Source organism: Pavona decussata, unplaced genomic scaffold (genome assembly GCF_977016875.1).
Source record: "Pavona decussata unplaced genomic scaffold, jaPavDecu1.1 SCAFFOLD_187, whole genome shotgun sequence".
In the NCBI taxonomy this organism is placed as follows: Eukaryota; Metazoa; Cnidaria; class Anthozoa; order Scleractinia; family Agariciidae; genus Pavona; species Pavona decussata.
In genome coordinates this window covers 4,676-22,680 of record NW_028145596.1, presented here as the reverse complement: position 1 = coordinate 22,680, position 18,005 = coordinate 4,676, and the positions used below count along the sequence as shown (strand labels likewise).

Here is an 18,005-nt window from a genome sequence, read left to right as displayed (position 1 = left end):
GATAATTAAGCAACAACATTTCTAAAAAGTGCCAAAATATAAAGCAATGTATGGGATTTTTTTTCTAAATTGAAGCTTAATTATCTCCGAAAAATGCATGGTTATCCCCAATTTTCTTTTGGAATACCAAGAGCACATGCTACGTTCTGTTTTCTCCGTATAGTTTTGAACTGCGCAAAAATATTCCTGTATTGGCAGGCACCACCCATGGGAAACCCGTGTATCTCGAGTTGCGCTGAACGTATGCGCAGTAACAATAGTAGGCATCGTCCTTTACTTTGACCTCGAAACAACGCACTTTCAGTTAGTTGGGAGCGGCTCTCGAAGACCTCACTTGTGCAGCGTCTCCGAAAAAACATCTTCGTGGCGCTCCGGGACGCAATTGTTTTGGGCTTTTTCGTTTCCTCTCGTTCTGACAGCAAAGGTAAGGAGTCAAATCAGTTCATTTGATTTGTGTTTTTAAGGAATTTCTCCTGGTTGATTTGGCGGTCTAATATGATACATGTACGCAGCCATCAGGGTACGGTTTGTCAGTGTAGCTTTGTTTGTCTTCCTGCATCGAACAGTTTTCATGTTCCTTTCAATGTTTGCGTTTCAGTTCATATGATCACCAGAAAAGGATTTTGGTCTTACCGTTTAGTTGAATTGACGTGCCACTGTTGAAGATTGAAAAGCTAATAAGGTAAGCTTTTAAATCTCATGACTGATTCATGATGTACTAGTCTCAGCTGTTTCAACTGGAAAACAATAATTATTTTCAGTTTGTAAGCTCACCTTTAAGTTTAATTTACTAATTAAATTGTAATATTAATCACTATTGGGAGCAACAAAACGTAGTTGTAAAATCCTGACAGTGCCATTTTAATCTGGGAATGTTTTCGTACTGCAGGTAATGGTCTTAGAGAAAAGTTTTAAAATTTGTGCTTCAAACTATTTCCCTTGTGGAACCTTGAACATCACATGCAATTTGATACGTGGATCCAAAATTTGCGTGTAGTGCAGACATGTAACATTGTCTGTCATCTTATATTTGACTTCTGGGAAAAACCCGCCCAGACACACAAGACTTGATTTATCAAATTCTGTTCTCAAAACAATTTCATTCTTAGCGAGACCGAGAAGTATTAATTCTCAATCGGTAGTTATACATGCTGAACAGATTGTGAGTCAGATCTCATCAGATTCGTGGTCTAAAATCTCTTAGACAAGTTACACAATCTTACGTGTTAGGTTGTTTATCCTTTTTACTCGTGGATATGCTTTAGCATCACGAGTGTTAGAGGCGTTTGGTATGCAAATAAATCACTCACTCCGGTGTAACCGGAAGTGGAAAATAGCCAATCCCACGTCTGAAAGAAGCGACAGCCGGAAATACGTCTGCGATCGCAGGTTAGATTTCTGATGGGTTTTTTTTTATAGTGCTTTGAACGCATTCTCGCTGCATTCTCCATCATTAGAAGCAAATGTCTGACGAAGTGACAAAATGGTGTTCTTCGAAGGTGAAGCAAAAGATTCTCAACAAATGCACATTGATACAATTAATAGCGATTGTGCACCGCCTCCACTCACCGAGGCGTAAATCTTGATGTCGAAGTCGAATCGACGGTAGGTGAGAAGACAGAAGTTTGTGACCTTTCATGTATTGTTGAATTATCCATTGAATTTTCTTTTACTACAAGCACATACGAATAATTCCGCTACGCCCAAGACGAAATAATTGAAAATTTTGTTTGCCGCACGCGCGTCGCGTCGGTCTACGGAAATATAATTGTTGACCATTCACCATTGTTATCAGCGATGTAATTACCACTTTCTGATTCATTTTCCCGTACAAAAGCCACACTTAAAGAAACAAGATGCCCCTTTAATGGCATTACACGGAATGCTTAATGTAGCCCCAATTATTCCCCATTGTATGTTTCGCAGATATCTAAAAACTATCCTCCCTTGGAAATTGAAATAATTGTCTGAATGCTTTATTCAGATATATTGCGTGATACTTGTCGTTGTGTTACTAGGAATCATACCAGAAATAACTCTGCAATATCGTCATGACCCCGCTGAACTGGTCTGGCCTCCTCTAGCTCTAATCCCGCGATCTGTTTTTGAAAGCGGAGTTTCTTCGATGTGAACTCTCCCAATTTCCACCGTTTCAACTGTCGATTACTACCTAGAAGCTATTATTTCGATTTACCGCTTGAAATAGGTTTGTTTTCTCTCTGAAAACGGCAGATCAGAGTCTTAAATTCATACATGTGGCCGCCATTGAACAAAAACAACTTTTCGAAATGATGACTTGCTTTGACGTCACACAGGTAGAGATAAGTGGGTCCCCTCCCTCGTGATATACGCGCCGATAATGGATTTTGATTAGGCTGTTTTCGTTCAAGACAATCAGAGCAATAAATCCCTTCTGGGAGAGGGTAGAATTTAATGTAGGTTTAATGAATAGATTAAATGATAATTTGACGTCACACAGCAAGGGATGAGTGGGTCCCCTCTTTCGTGATATGTGCCCAGAATAATAGATTTTGATTGGGCTGCGTTTGTTGAAGACAATCAGAACAATACATCCCTACCAGGGGAGGAGATATTTTAATGCATAAATTAATGTGGCGATTTCTGACTACGACGAAGAAAAAAAAGATGGGCTGCGTTTGTTGAAGACAATCAGAACAATACATCCCTACCAGGGGAGGAGATATTTTAATGCATAAATTAATGTGGCGATTTCTGACTACGACGAAGAAAAAAAAGATACCCGACCGAAACCTGGACACGGCCTGCCTGCGGGCATTCCGTGTAATAACAAAGACATTTGCAAATGAGCATCACAGTTGCCTTTCAACACCGTTTGGGAATACTTGTACTATTAATGTCGGTGGAACAAATTTGCATATCATGGCCGTGGTTTACGGTAAACTGAATTGCGCGTCTCCGATATTTTCATTTAGTTTGGTAGATTTTTCATTTAAATCAGGGAATCTAAACGGGCGCCAGGGATGTCAACTCTCCCGGATAATCCGGGAGTCTCCAGATTTTGAACCATATCTCCCGGTCTCCAGATTTATGTCTGTAATGTCCCGATTTTGAGCCGAATTTCTCCAGATTTATGTCTGTAATCCTCCGGATAATTGGCGAAGTTTGCCATTTGTCGTCGACTCGACTTTCTGACCTGAAATGTGTAGCGTTGTTCGTTGTTACTGTGCTGGCAATGTTTAATGTACTCCCCCCCCCCCCCCCTACTGAAGCCGTGAATTTGGCGTTGATGCGATGCCCCGGTAAGGCGCTTTGTTATTGCTGGCCGGGGAAGTCATATTCTCCATATTTGAAGACGTGTGAGGTTGACAGCCCTGTAAACCTTCTTTGGCTTTCAGTGAAATCGCCGTTTTCCAGAGCCGTAAGCTATCCGTTCGGTACCTGTCCGTTGCTTGATGGATTACTTTTATCTTACTCAGCGAAATCATTTTTTGCATCGAAATCGCTTTCGGTAATTAAGCTATGCGAAGTACGACTGAGGGACACGAGCATTAGCCTGCGTGACAGGCGCTAGAAAGGGGAAGGGAGAGGGGAAAATTGGGCGCGCGAGAAACGCGCGGCGCGAGGGAGAGGGGAAAAGGAAGCTTCCTTTTCCCCTCTCCCTCGCGCCGCGCGTTTCTCACGCGCCCAATTTTCCCCTCTCCCTTCCCCTTTCTAGCGCCTGCCACGAAGGTTACACGAGCATGTGAATGTCAGTGGGCATATTTTCATCTTTTTTTTTTTAAACTGACAATTACATACTTTTAATTAAGATTACAATTGAAATTAGAATTAAACTAAATTAAATTAAATTAAATACCTCAAACATCTAAAATTACTGCTACTAAATTAACTGACAATAACATATTTTAATTAAGATTACAATTGAAATTAGAATTAAACTAAATGAAATACCTCAAACATCTCCCATTTCTTTTTAAATTGGCGGATTTTATTTGTCTTAAAGGCTATGTATTTTTCTGTTTCATATTTGATTTCCAAAATTTTCTTGAAATGATTTAAGATGGGGTTAATTCCTTTACACCTACAGGTCCACAGATACGTTTTTCCTAAAATTACTATATAGTTAAGCAGATCCATTCCCTCCTTCAGAATGCCTATCATAATGTCACGTATCGAGAGGCACTCGCAACTTCCAAGCCTATTTAATATACAAGAGGACACCAAATTCCAATTTGGAGACCTCGATGCAATTTCACACTGAAATGGTAGATGCACTCAAAACGCAAAATGAGAAACTGGTTTCAACAAACAACGCTTTACATAGCGAAGTATTTGATTTGGGAAAGAGAGTGCAAACACTTGAATACGAGCACGATGCCTTAGAGCAATATACGCGTAAATTTAATATCGAAATCCATGGCATTCCAGAATTCGAAGGTGAAAACCTGCAAGACATTGTCATCAAAACGGGCCAAAGAATGTCAGTAAATGTAACAACCGAGGACATTGACGTTGTACATCAACTGTACCGAAAGTCGCCAGCCATTAAACCCATAATTGTTCGCTTCACTACATACAAGAAGAGACGAGAATTTTATAAAGGAAGATTTAATTTAAAAGAAGCGAATACTACAGAGATCATCGGGTCAACACAGGGAGATACAGAAGGAAGAATCTTCATAAACGAGAACCTTACACAATACAGACAAGAAATTCTGGCTAAGGCAAGAAAAATGAAAAGAGCCTATAAGATCAATCGAGTTTGGACTGTGGATGGGAAAATTTTTGTTCGGAAAACTGAGGAGTCCAGACCGCTTAGAATCAGTGAGGCTTGGGAATTAGAAGAACTGGCAACCTGATTATACTATGACTGTTTACCTCATATCCTTTAATACCTCATAAGTCGTTGGTGTAAGGAAAAATGAACAGACCTAGATATACTACATTATTCAATCATCATCAATTTTTTTTTTTTATTGAATTACACGACCGGTTTTCAGGAGGCAAACACACCGTTACTAGACTATGCTTATTCGATCGCTCGTCAAACCTTTTTTGTTTACTTGCTATCACATTAGGTCTTTAGTAATTTTAGTTATTATTTGCATTTGTTATATCGTTCTCCTATTTTTCCGTTTTGAATATAATCTTTTTTTCCCCTTTAGGTTTACTAGCATCATACATTTAGTTCGAGCAACATCGGCGAATCGTTTGTTTTTAAATTGCTTATTTCTTGCAATTGTGATTTGCATGTATTTATATTGCCTGCTATCATCTTTTGTTCTGTTGATTAATGGATTCTGCAGTCCCAATGTTACTTTCCGCAAGTACGATGTCTTTTAAGTTGATTTCGCTTAATGTGAAGGGCATAAGCAACTTTAAAAAAAGAAGAACTATTTTTACTTGGTCCCGAAAGCGCAATGCAGACATAACCTTTCTACAAGAAACTCATTCCACTGCTGAGACAATTGTTCAATGGAAAAATGAATGGGGCGGAGAGCTTATTGCCTGTCACGGTAGCTCCAATTCACGTGGAGTGGCAATTTTGATAAAAAACGGTTTTGATTGCAAAATACAGCATACAATCGTGGACCCCATGGGACGATATATAATTTTAAAAGCCGATATAAAAGATTCAAGGTATGTTTTAATAAATATTTATGCTCCAAACAAAGACAAAGATCAAATAGAATTCGTAAACAATCTACTTGATATATTGAGAAAGGAAAATCTCGACACCGAGGAAAAGATAATTATGGGAGGCGATTTTAACTGCCCCCTCAATCCAGCTTGTGATAAAAAAGGAGGAAATCTAAATCAACGAAAATCAGTTGTGGAACGTATTGACTGTTTACAAAACGAGCTTGATTTAGTAGACATATGGAGAATTAAGAACCCAAACACAAGAAGTTATACGTGGAGCCAAAAATCTCCCAAAATCTTTTGCCGCTTAGACTATTGGTTAATTTCAAACAATTTAAATGACCTTGTAAAATCAACTGATATTATTCCCGCAATTAGAACAGATCACGATGCAATTACTTTAGATATAGAAGAATTGGCAACCGAACTAAGAGGTTCGGGATATTGGAAAATGAACTGCTCTCTGTTAGTTGATGAAGAGTATGTAAAGAGTGTCACAGAAATGATCCCAATTTGGACTGCAGAAGGGCAAAAGGAATTGTCAGACGACCGCTCAACCTGGGATTGGATTAAATATAACATTAAAGGTCACGCTATTTCACACTCAAAAAAGAAAGCGAAAGAAAGAGATGTTGAGGAAAAAACTCTTCAAAAGGAACTAAACAAAGCAAAGGAAACATTAGAAAAAAACACAAGTGATTCTAACATTACTCACTATCACACAATCCGAGAAAAATTAGAGGCGCTTTACGAAGAGAAAACAGAAGGAATAATAATACGTGCACGTGCTCGATGGCATGAACATGGAGAAAAAAGTACTAAATATTTCTTGAATTTGGAAAAAAGGAATCACGTAAAGAAACACATACGAAAACTTTACATAAACGGTGCTATTAATACGGATCCAATTAGCATTCTGAAGGAACAAGAGCGTTTCTATCATAATTTGTATAAAACTGGTAACAATGATCCGAATATTGCGTTAAAAAGACTCGCTTTTTTGAGTGAATTAAATATTCCAAAACTTTCTGAGGAACAGAAAATCACATGCGAGGGTAAAATTACATCCGAGGAATGTTTTCGCCTTCTAGATTCTTTTAACAACAACAAAACACCAGGGAATGATGGCATCCCTATTGAATTCTACAGAAAGTTCTGGCCTCTAATTGGTGATAGTTTTATAAGATGTGTAAATGAGTGCTTTGATAAAGGTGAGATGTCCTCATCCCAAAAACAAGCAGTTATTACTCTAATTGAGAAGAAAGGAAAAGACCGTGCATTCCTTGAAAACTGGCGTCCAATTTCGCTAGTCAACGTAGATGCAAAAATAATGTCCAAAGTAATCGCTTCGAGAATTAAAAATGTGTTACCAGAGATTATTCATCACAATCAAACAGGATTCGTTAAAGATCGTTATATAGGCGAAACAATTCGATCTATCTATGATATAATGGATTATACTGTCGAAGAGAATATTCCAGGACTAATGATTTTTATTGATTTTGAAAAAGCTTTTGATAGCGTGGAATGGGACTTTCTTTTCGAATGTCTTGAATCCTTTAATTTCGGACCTAACTTTCTTAACTGGGTTAAAACTTTTTATAAAAACATACAGAGCTGTACTATAAATAATGGAACTGCTTCAAATTATTTTGTGCTTGAACGCGGAGTCCGGCAAGGTGATCCACTCTCGCCGTATCTTTTTATAGTAGTTGAGGAAACTCGTGCAATTGCCATTCGTCAAAATAAGGAGATAAAAGGAATCTCTATCGAGAATGAGGAAACAAAGCTATTGGAATACGTGGATGACACTACTGCAGTGCTCTCGGATATGAACTCGGCCAAAAGTTTATTTGAATTGTTGGACATTTTCAAGGACATTTCGGGTCTTAAGATTAATTGCACAAAACCGAGGGTACATGTGGATCGGAGCATCCAAAGAAAATAAAACAGAACCTCTTGGAATTAGATGGCCTATGGAACCAATAAAAGCTCTCGGAGTATACTTCACTTATGACCTAAAACTGCTCAAAGAAAAGAATTTCATCGAAAGACTGGATAGTATTAAAAAACTGATAAACATTTGGTCTTCCAGAGGTCTTTCAATCCTTGGTAAAGTGACTATAATAAAATCCTTTCTAATTCCCAAATTTGTTTATGTATGCTGACTCCTGCCAACACCCAATGAGCTGGTGAAACAATTAAATCAATTGCTATTCAAATTCTTATGGAATGGAACAGATAAAGTAACGCGTGTGTCAACAATAAATGATTATGGGGAAGGTGGACTGAAAATGATTGATTTAGAAAGCATGGTTAAAGCTTTGAGATTGGCATGGCTTAAACGAATATTCAACGCAAACGATGGGACATGGAAGCGGTACTTACAACACCAATTGAAAACAGTTGGAAGACTGTTCTTTTTAAATTGTAACTATGACGTTAAGGATTATACATTCACTTCCCAGTTTTATCGAGAGCTTCTTCTGTGGTGGTCACAATTTCGCGACAGTTTCGCTACGGACATAAATTGGACAAATATTATTTGGAATAATAAAGAAATAAGAATAGATAAAAAGCCCATTTTTTACAAAAATTTCTATGAATCCGGATTTATTTACATACGTGATCTCCGACTTGATTTGAATTTCAACGATTCCTTTGGTTACGTTTCAAATAAAATTGGAAAAATTAGCATTCTACAGTGGGCGGGCCTTCGACACTCAATACCTGATTTCTTAAAAAATACGCGTGATCAAATCCACCCACTAACGCCTTCTTCGCTTCAGATAAATAACAGCATTTTTGATGTGAAAAAGAAGAAATCGAAAGATTACTATTCGGTATTTGTTGCGAAGAAATCACGGCCACCTAATATTGTTCATAAGTGGAAAGGCGATTTTAATATATCAGATGATTTATTGAAAGAATCTTTCATTTTGCCTCACGCTGTTGCACTCGAATCGTACGTTAAGGCCTTTCAGTATAAAATTCTCAATAATATACTATACACAAACGCGAAATTATGCAAAATTGGTTTTAGAGTTGACGAATTATGCACTTTCTGCGAAACTGAGCGAGAAACACTATATCACCTACTTTATCAATGCACTTATGCTAGGCAGTTTTGGAACGAGTTTGAATTGTATTGGCACCGCTTGTCAAATCAGGTCGTTCATTGGAAAACTGTTTTTGTGGGACTGTAGAAGAACACAAATACATCCTAAAATACAAGGTTTTCAGAACACGATAGCTATCAAATATAATATTGAAAGAAAAATAAGTAAGAAAAAGTTTTATGAAAAGAAATGGATATTCAAATGAGAAGAAATTGATAACTACGTGAAAAGTCTTTAAAGCTGATTCGCCTAATCTACTATTCTTTTTTTTTATCTGATGTTGCTCGGTTTAATTGGTTTATTTAGTTAAATTAGTTGAATTATTATTATTATTATTATTTGAATTATTTGATTTGCTTAAAAATAGAAATGGGGTAACTGTGCAAAATGTATCAATTGTTATTATTTTAACCTATATATAATATTGTCAATGAAATAGTAACTGCTCTGTAAATGATAAATTTCAATAAATATTATATAAATTAAAAAAAAAAATTCCAAAAATGCTTGGAAAAAGAGCATTCAAATAGGATATGATGAATAGTTTCCCGATGCTCTTTACAAAAGGTGCAGTTTGGATTTGATACATACTCTATTTTAAAAAGACGGTCGTTTGTGTAGAGGATGTAATTTAACACTTTGTATTGAAAAGAGCGTACATACGGTTCGCTAGCAACCCTCCAAGGTAAAAGATATACTTCTGAAATTTGGTCTTCTCCTAAATAAAATTCCCTTGTTGCTCAGAAGATAATTGAGATAATGCTTCCAAAAGCCACAACACTCAACATCTACTATTCTTTTTAACCAACTTAATCTTAATGCCTTTACAATAGTTTCATAGTCAATCATTTTAAGACCACCAGAATCATAAGACGCGTACGTTGAGCGTCGAATGACTTTATCTTTCCCATTCCACAAAAAATTAAACACCAAAGCGTTGAATTCTTTTATTACACACTGATCGCGGGTCTTCAAGATCGATCTCACCTTCCTGTACCCATTTAGGTATTAGAGAATTTATTTTTTCAACGTAAGTCTCGTCACTCAGCAAGGGACAATTAAGTTTCCAAATCCCAGGACCCTTAGCTTTTGCATCAACACCTTGAAATTCTATTAGGATTGCGGAATGGTCTGTTTTGATAGAGGGTATTATATCGACCGAACAAACATTATCCGCTAGAGAGTTTGAAATTAGCCAGTAATCTAATCTAGAAAAAATTGGGGGTTCCGATTGACTCCATGTATAACTACGTGTCGTAGGGTTTTTAATGCGCCAAATGTCATGTAAATCCAGCTCTGATTGTAGCTCTTCTATTGTGTTAATTACAGATTGCCTTGGGAAAAGGTTACCACCTCTTTTGTCCACTGTGGGGTTTAATGGACAATTAAAATCTCCACCTATAATAATATTTTCAATAGTATCAAAATCATTTTTCACAATAGTCTGCAATAGCGAGAGATAGAAGGCAACTAATTCATTGTCTCTGTTTGGACCATAAATGTTTACTAGAAGGGTTTGTTCACCATTGAGTATCACTTTCAGTATGAGAAATCTGCCATATGCGTCAGCTACCTTTTGTTCAACGATACAATCAGATCAAAATTATTTCGAATCAAAATCGCAACCCTACGGGCGTTGTTAGCCCCGTGGGAGCAGAAGAATGGGGCGCCTCATTCCCTTTTCCATGCATTGGACTTCATTGCTCTCGGTCGAATGAGTTTCCTGTAAAAATATAATATCTGCTTTTTGTTTTCTGCACCAGGTGAAAATTGTTTTTCGTTTTCGAAAGTTGTTGATGCCTCTGATGTTTAGTGAAATAAGTTTACCCGTAATCATTTGACCAAATAAAAGCAAAAAAGGATAATACAATAAAAAATATATACTCTGAAGAGGGAATGGATATCAACAAATAGCAAGTCGCTAAAATGAATATTGTAGATCTAATGTTTATACTGCGATTTGAGGTGTTTGAGGTAAAGAAATAATTTGGTTTGTATAGTACATTAAAAAATAAAGCGAAGAAAAAGAACATGGAAAACAGCAGGCACACACTTTGAAAATTCGCGGATGTGCAGCAATGCACAAGCTTCGCTAGCGTTTTGGCCACTATCATTGCGCGTTGTTTACACGCTGATCTTAGCTTCGCTCCGAAATGAGTGTATCCAAAACAAATAGTATAATATCTTATAATAGCTGCTTCATACTAGTTTAGTCTATTTTAATCTAACTATTGTACCGGAACAGCCTTACCGTCGATTAACAGTTTGCCTTTTGTAAAACGTACTTTCTTGCCTTCTTCAAAAGCTTTTTTCATCATCGGTAGTGCTTTCTTACGGAGTTCGAAATCACCGGGTGTAAAGTCCTCGACTAATCTTACTCCATTAAGCAGGTTTTTATTCTGTGGGTTCTTCGCGGCTCGAAGTAGGTTCCTCTTAAATGGTCTAGCGTACAATTTCGCAATAATATGCCTGGGTTTGCCATCCTGTCTTCTTCCTGTGCGATGAGCATTTTCTAATTCTTCGTGGGCTTCTTCGAAGCCGAGAAGTGTGAAGTGGTCTAAAACAATGGTCATGCAATCTTCACCTTCTTCTTCTTCGACCCCTATCAGGCGAATATTGAAGTCACGGGAGTATCTTTCCAAGTGTTCCAGTTTATTCTTAAGTTCTCTGTTACTTTCGTGAAGTTTTTTTAAAGGAGTCTTCCATTTTGCTGTCCATCGCTTCAATTATAGACTTCGTAGAGGTTAAAGAAACCTTAATTCGGTCGACCTCTTCGTCAAGTACTTGAGCTTTGTTATTCAGGATTTCTATCTCGTCAATTTTCGACATTGCACTTTCTATCTTGACTAACCTGGCGTTCGTGTCTTGCTGGAAGTCAATTAGATCTGCACTTAGTTTCCTTATTTGACCGGTGAGTTCGCTCCGCATGGACTTTAACTCTTGCAGAACTTCAGCAGTCATGGCGTCTTCGTGTGTCGGCGTCACCTTTCTATTTTCCTTCGGCGGTTCGTGTTCACGTTGTTTATGGCTGCCTAAAATTGTCAGTTGCTTTCCGGATCTTAAACGTTTACCTGACATGAAGCATTATTCGAAGCAATTTCATTTTAAATAAGAAAAATTTCCAATTTTTGTCGGAGCTCAGTAAGACACGTCTTCACTCCATCGTGGCAGGTGCTCTCCCAGTGATATTTTCATCTGGTGAAGTCACAGTTTAACTTTTTAATTCATGAGTCTTTTCCCGTCATGAATTTATTTATTGTCAGTGTGTTTTACAAAAACGGGGCAAGTTTTTAATAAACTGATATCATTCAGGAAGTATTCTGTTGCTGCTTCAAAATGATCAAGATGTAAAAATTAAATGCTACAGTTGTCGGAAAGCTGTTTACATGTAAGGAAAATAATTTGAATATCCTTCACAAATAGGGCCTTGTGCCTTGTGTGATCGAGACCTGAAACGCAAAATCTTCAAACTCAAACCGATCCATTCGACCAAAAATATCCAGAAATTCTGGTACAAAATCAAAATGGAATGGCAATTTTCAAAAAAGTCAGTTCGTTACGAAATCTTTTGCCATTTCATTTCTATCAGACACTCGGCTCTAGTTACTCCAGCAGTGAGGTGAGGTGGGGGGGGGGGGGAGGGGTTATGGATAGTTTTTGGAACTACACATTCTGTTTACCGTAATCCAGCCCTTAAAGTAAAATTGCTTGCCTTTAAATCTGGTCATATAGGGCAACGAAATCATTCCACCAGTATTTAAAGTATTTTATTCGGTGAGGGACTGGGAACATCCACCCCAAGGACAAATTTGAAGATAGGAGGTAGCCACAAACAGCTGCATAACATTTGAATCCTCAAAACCAAAAAAAGAAATGGTGACCGGCTCCCCCAAGGACATACCCAAAATGTGCCTTCCTTGTTTGATTCCTCCTTTACCCAAGTACCTCAAATTTTTGTGAGGCTAACTCAAGTCTAAGTGGAAATGTGCTGCCCAGGCTGTCAAACCTCGACCCTGTTTATGACAAAATTATCTGTCTTCTCTTACCCTGTTTATGACATGAATTAGTTTTACGAAAAAGAAAAAAATATATTAGTTTCTTACATTGCTAATCCGTTTTAACAATTTGTAGATAGTCGGAGAAAAATAGTTGCATTCCTTCCCCCCACTCACCTTCCATGGGGGACAAACGAGTGAAGAGCCCTAAGAGCGTCTCCGCCATTCACGGCATCATCGTCACTATTACATTTCAAAGACCATTCCAAACTATTATAAATCAAAGCCATCTTTCGGTTAAACCCATGGCATCAACGGTTACTTCCATCGCCATATCCACGAGTTAACGATAGTGTCACTTTGATTGGCTGTTTGGAACAATTTCCTTCATGTACCGTATTTATTCGATTAATAACTGTCCACCTTTGAATGAGCACCAATCTGGAATAAGTGCCCAACCTGAAAGCCCAAAAAGTTAATAAGTGCCCACCCCACACTTCTCCCAACAAAAAACATTTCAGTACCAGCCCAACATGAAGCAAGAGAACCAAAATCAACCAAAATTGGTTTTAGATACAGTAGTTAATGAACTTTTATATTGTTTATGTTAGATTTTGCACTTTGTTTTGTCTTGTCTTAGCAAAATAAACTTGTTATCCCTTGTTTTGTTATTCTCTGACCTTGTTTGCTGAAAATGTTGGGAAAATCATAAGCGCCCACCCTTGAATAAGTACCCACTCTCCCTTCTAACTCGAACAAAATCTGATTTTTCCTGGACTTGTCTCCAGTCTTTTTTTTAGTCATTTTTTACTATCTAACTCAAACTCAATTCGAACTCTCTGCTAACTCAAACTTAGTTTACTCTGCTTTGGTTAAAATTTACCAACAGCTGTAGGTAGCAGCTCTTTAATAATGTTTTGATAATGTAATTATAATGTGTGCCAAACTACCTTAATTTCATGTAGATCTCGTACATTGGAAAGCAAGACTAGAGAGAAACCTCTTCTAACAAGTGACAAAGAAGTGAAGTAAGACATCAGCAATGCTATTTTTAAAATAGGTAAGATTTAAAACTTTTAGTAGCACTATTCACTTCCCTTTACATCTCATTGCTTCTTTAATGGATAAATTCAGTCTCAAGTTTAGTAACGAGGCATCTATAATGGAAAATTTGTGGGCCATTTACAAGGTTCTCCTCAAGTGCTCACAACCTGCTAAAAAGCCAGCTGCTTTGAATTCTGAGCCTTTTTCTTTTCAGTGAAAAGGCTTACATGTATATACTTGGAGTGTGGGAAGAATGCGAGTTCCGGAGTTGTGAGTTGTGAGTTAGAGTTGCGGGTTACGAGTTGCCAAACCTAGAAAATGAAAATTCCTTGTCACGATAACATTATATAAAAGTTAGGGATCGCAAAGACGTAAAACCACACATTTCAGAAAAAATGTGGTAACCCCTCGGAGGTTACTTTTGTCTTTCATCGAGTTCACTTTTAAGATCTACTAAGTTGCACCCAGAGGGTTAACTTAAAGATAGGTTTTGCCCTTGTAGTCAGAATGCCAGTTTAGTCTTTATACAACACCAAACGCATGAGAAAAGATCACTGGCCAGTTACTTGTAGTTTATTTTTGATAGTCACTGTTAATCTATGCATAACAAGAAGCTGTTTCCAGCTTATACTCGGGCCATATTTGACTGTGTGTTGCGTAAAGCCTACAATCTTTTAACAGTGATAACCTCCAGCATCGCCAATTCCCCCAAATAAATAGCCTGCGAGCAAGCTCTCTTGTAGGTGGATCCTCTTTCCCCCTCCCGTCCCCCACCCCGAAGAGAGCTTGCTCGCAGGCTACCAAATAGATAGATACAGAGATATAGTGAGGCAATAAGTAACCACCAGATAGAATTGCATTTCTTGCAGTCAGAGTGAAATACAGGGGAAAACGACAATTGTCATACGAATGCTTTTTATAATCACTGGGCTTTAATCCTTACGTTTTCACCTTTCGTTTAGAGACAGAAACCATTTGTACGGTCCTAATATGTATGTGACGCCGGGTCAATGACAGATCGTAATTTTCGGTATGATCTAGACCTTGGGGTTACTCCCTTATGTGACCTTAACGGGGACGTGCGGCCCGATAGGGTATGGTTTTCAGGGTGTTTTGTCTTGAACGGGGTATCTATTTCATCACTTTCTGTCTTAAACAGGGTATCCCTACATGACCTAATGGCTTAAACAGATTGTGATTGCCAATGCATTAAAATACGATAAGAAACTAGTGTATTCTTATTTCATTATAGTCTTAAACAGGGTGTGATTTTGGGTTAAATGTCTTAGAAAGGGCCCGAAAATTTTGAATTCTGTCTTAAACGGGATAGGGAAATCGGAGAATTGTCTTAAACAGGGTCAGGGTTTGAACGCCCGGGCCGCACCTCCCTACCTGAGCATCTGTTGAGTACCCCCCCCCCCCCCCCCCGAATCTAGAGTAACGTTACGCATCACGCGTACGTTTATATCCTTGTACGTTTTTCAATGTTTCGCTGTCTATATTTTTAAATGAAATTCAGGGCAAAGCATTTGTTATTCACCTTTCATTTGAAGACAGAAACCGTTTCTACATTGATTGTTTTTCTATAGTAAACGTGAGACATAGACTGATTTAGTTGCAAAATTTTGGGTTAAACAAAACTAACCTTGAGGCACTCAGGTTAGCCTAAAAAACACTCCAGTTAGCCTAAATAGCACTCCAGTTAGCTCAAATAGCACTTAGGTTAGCTTAAATAGCTCCCCGGTTAGCTTAACGGTTAGCAGTTTATGTTGGGGTTGTTCATGCCTCGCATGCCTTGCCTTGCTCTTTTTTTAGATTATTAGGGCCGGGTCGCACTAAGCGAATTTTTGTATTTTCTAATTTTTGGCGGTCAAATTTTTTGGCAGACATTTTTGAACTTCCAATTTTTAGTGTTGGTCGCACTACGGAAATTTGCAGTTACAAAACGTCTTTGATTGACAGCAACATCAGTCATAACCCGCTGGGGAAAGTGACCCTTCTTCTCCTGTTACATCAGGAAAAACAAAACATTTTCGTGCAAGAGAATGTACACATTGTTTAATGTGACAATGTCTCGGCAACCCAGGACCGCATCAATTTCGTCGTAAAACATGCTTTTCTTCTTCAACCCTCCAGTCTGCTTCCTGTTCCATTCCTTTGCTTCTTTGAAACGTTCTATTAAATACTTGATTTTCTTCATACACTTAATTTCATGCGAGCGTTTAAATCGTCGCAGATTTTAATCCGCGCCGTTCGTGACTCTCTGCTCTCTAGCCACTCGTGGTTTTCGGCCCACAACTGAACAAGCAGTCGTTGCTTAGCTTGGGCCCAGGTGTCGTACTTTCCTTTTTTGCCTTTCTTGCCTCGCTCTACTGGGTCAGGAGTGCTGCTAGCACTCGTTTCGCTACAGTGAATGGCAGCTTAATTGCTATACAAACAAAATTGGCCGCTTTGCCAAAATTTGGTCGCCTCCGAGGCAGCACTTCGGCGTCTTTGAAGATTGGCGAAATTTTGGCAATCCGCGAAAAATTGGAGAGTTTTGGAAACGTGAGGTCGCACTTATTTTGCAGTACGTGTTGACAGAGTATCACTTAAATAAACAAAATTGGCTCTAGTGCGACCCGGCCCTTAGCAAGGAAACTCTCCAATAATCTCGTACCCCGATCTCAGTCGTCGGTTCGGGAATGTCGAAATGTGAGATCTGGTAAAGTTCGATACAACGCCATTTCTGGTTGGTTACCAGAATTAAGAATGCCTCATTCTAATCTGCTCTGTGATTGGCTCTTTCCTTCTGTGTTTGGTTTTCGCTCAGTTCGGGGAAGAAACAAAAACACGGAAAAGTTTTCGCTCCGATTAAGATTGTCATGCGACGTTTTAATCCATACATGCCCTTTGTGTGGGGAGAGAACAGTGAGAAATTGTTTTTTCGGAAGACAACAGCGACTTTAGACGAAAAGAGTTTGCAGTAACGTTCAAACTTACACAAGTTTCCAACACGATGGATATAAGCTTGCTTACTTTTGGGGATAAAATGGAGGTAGGTCATATATATATTTTTTGGTATTTCTTGACAAAAAATGATTTTTTTTTAAATGATAATTTATTTAGTAAACGCAAATTAATTTCCCCAAAATACTTTACCTTGAGTTCCTGAACACGCGCGCCGCATTTGCTAGCATATTTTCAGTTTTTGTCTTCTGCTAAAAGACTATTTTCCTTCTATAAATTGAACTGGACTTTGAGTAAGAGACTTCATAATATAATATTAGTCCTTTCAGACCAGTGTGCTTATTCCTTCAAGATCCATACAACATCTCTCATAGGACTTTGGAGAAATTGATAGTGTCCACACAATATTATTATTCATCTGCTGGTGAGATCAATATCCCTCCCACCCCTCAGCTAAGAGAAATGAAAAATGTCCGACTTATGACCGCCAAAATAATAGTAATGAAACCCGTACTACAACAGAGAACACCTTGTCTGAACCGATTAGGGCTCTTTATGTAAGTGTAGTTAGTTTAATTTTATCCCCTCTCTCCCACCTACTGAGTTAAAAAAAATTTGGATCCAAAATATAAAACTTATAGCCTTCCTCTAAAATAAAAATGGGGACATTGGTTTACATGTCTGCACCACCTAATGTTTTGCAGGTCTATGCTTGTGATAGGCTTTAGAAAAGAAGTAGTTTTAAAAGGAGGACATGCCTCTTTGGATTTGACATCACTTATAGTTTTTAGAATCTTTTTGCCATTGTTCTTTGCTTCAAAATAGGGGAATTTCTCCATTATTTTATCATTAGTATGGAGTCCTTGAAGTACTAAACACACTTCATTTACTACTTCCATTGTTAATCCTTAGCACATTCTCTGATACAAATAGTTATCACTGGCCTCAGTTTCTCCTTTATTTCTTGTTAACTCTGCCTTAATTTCTTCCACCTGATTTCTAGGGAGAAGCAAGTTCCTAAAGTTCCTATCAGTGATGTGAATATCTTCAAGGGCTAAAACAGCTGGACACAGCTCAACACATAATTAAGAGCAATGACAGTCATTTCGGACAACAGATATCACAACAGCTGCATTTCTCACACAAAAGCCAAAACCAAAGTGGTTATAAGCAAAAATTTTCCCCTGCACAGATTTCTGGGGTATTTACACTAATCTGTCATGATGGGTTGCATTTCTTCAATATTTGCACCAATATGATTGTTGTTAAAGTA

The 18,005-nt window shown here is 38.0% G+C and overlaps 1 long non-coding RNA gene across 1 annotated transcript; it reads left to right on the top strand.

Moving 5' to 3' along the window:
• Positions 1 to 228: 228 nt before the first annotated feature.
• On the top strand, positions 229 to 13,800 carry LOC146462442 (uncharacterized). The gene is made up of 3 exons (XR_014857130.1): positions 229 to 424; positions 599 to 682; positions 13,705 to 13,800. It is a non-coding gene; the product is annotated as an uncharacterized LOC146462442 (long non-coding RNA).
• The last annotated feature ends 4,205 nt before the right edge of the window (positions 13,801 to 18,005 follow it).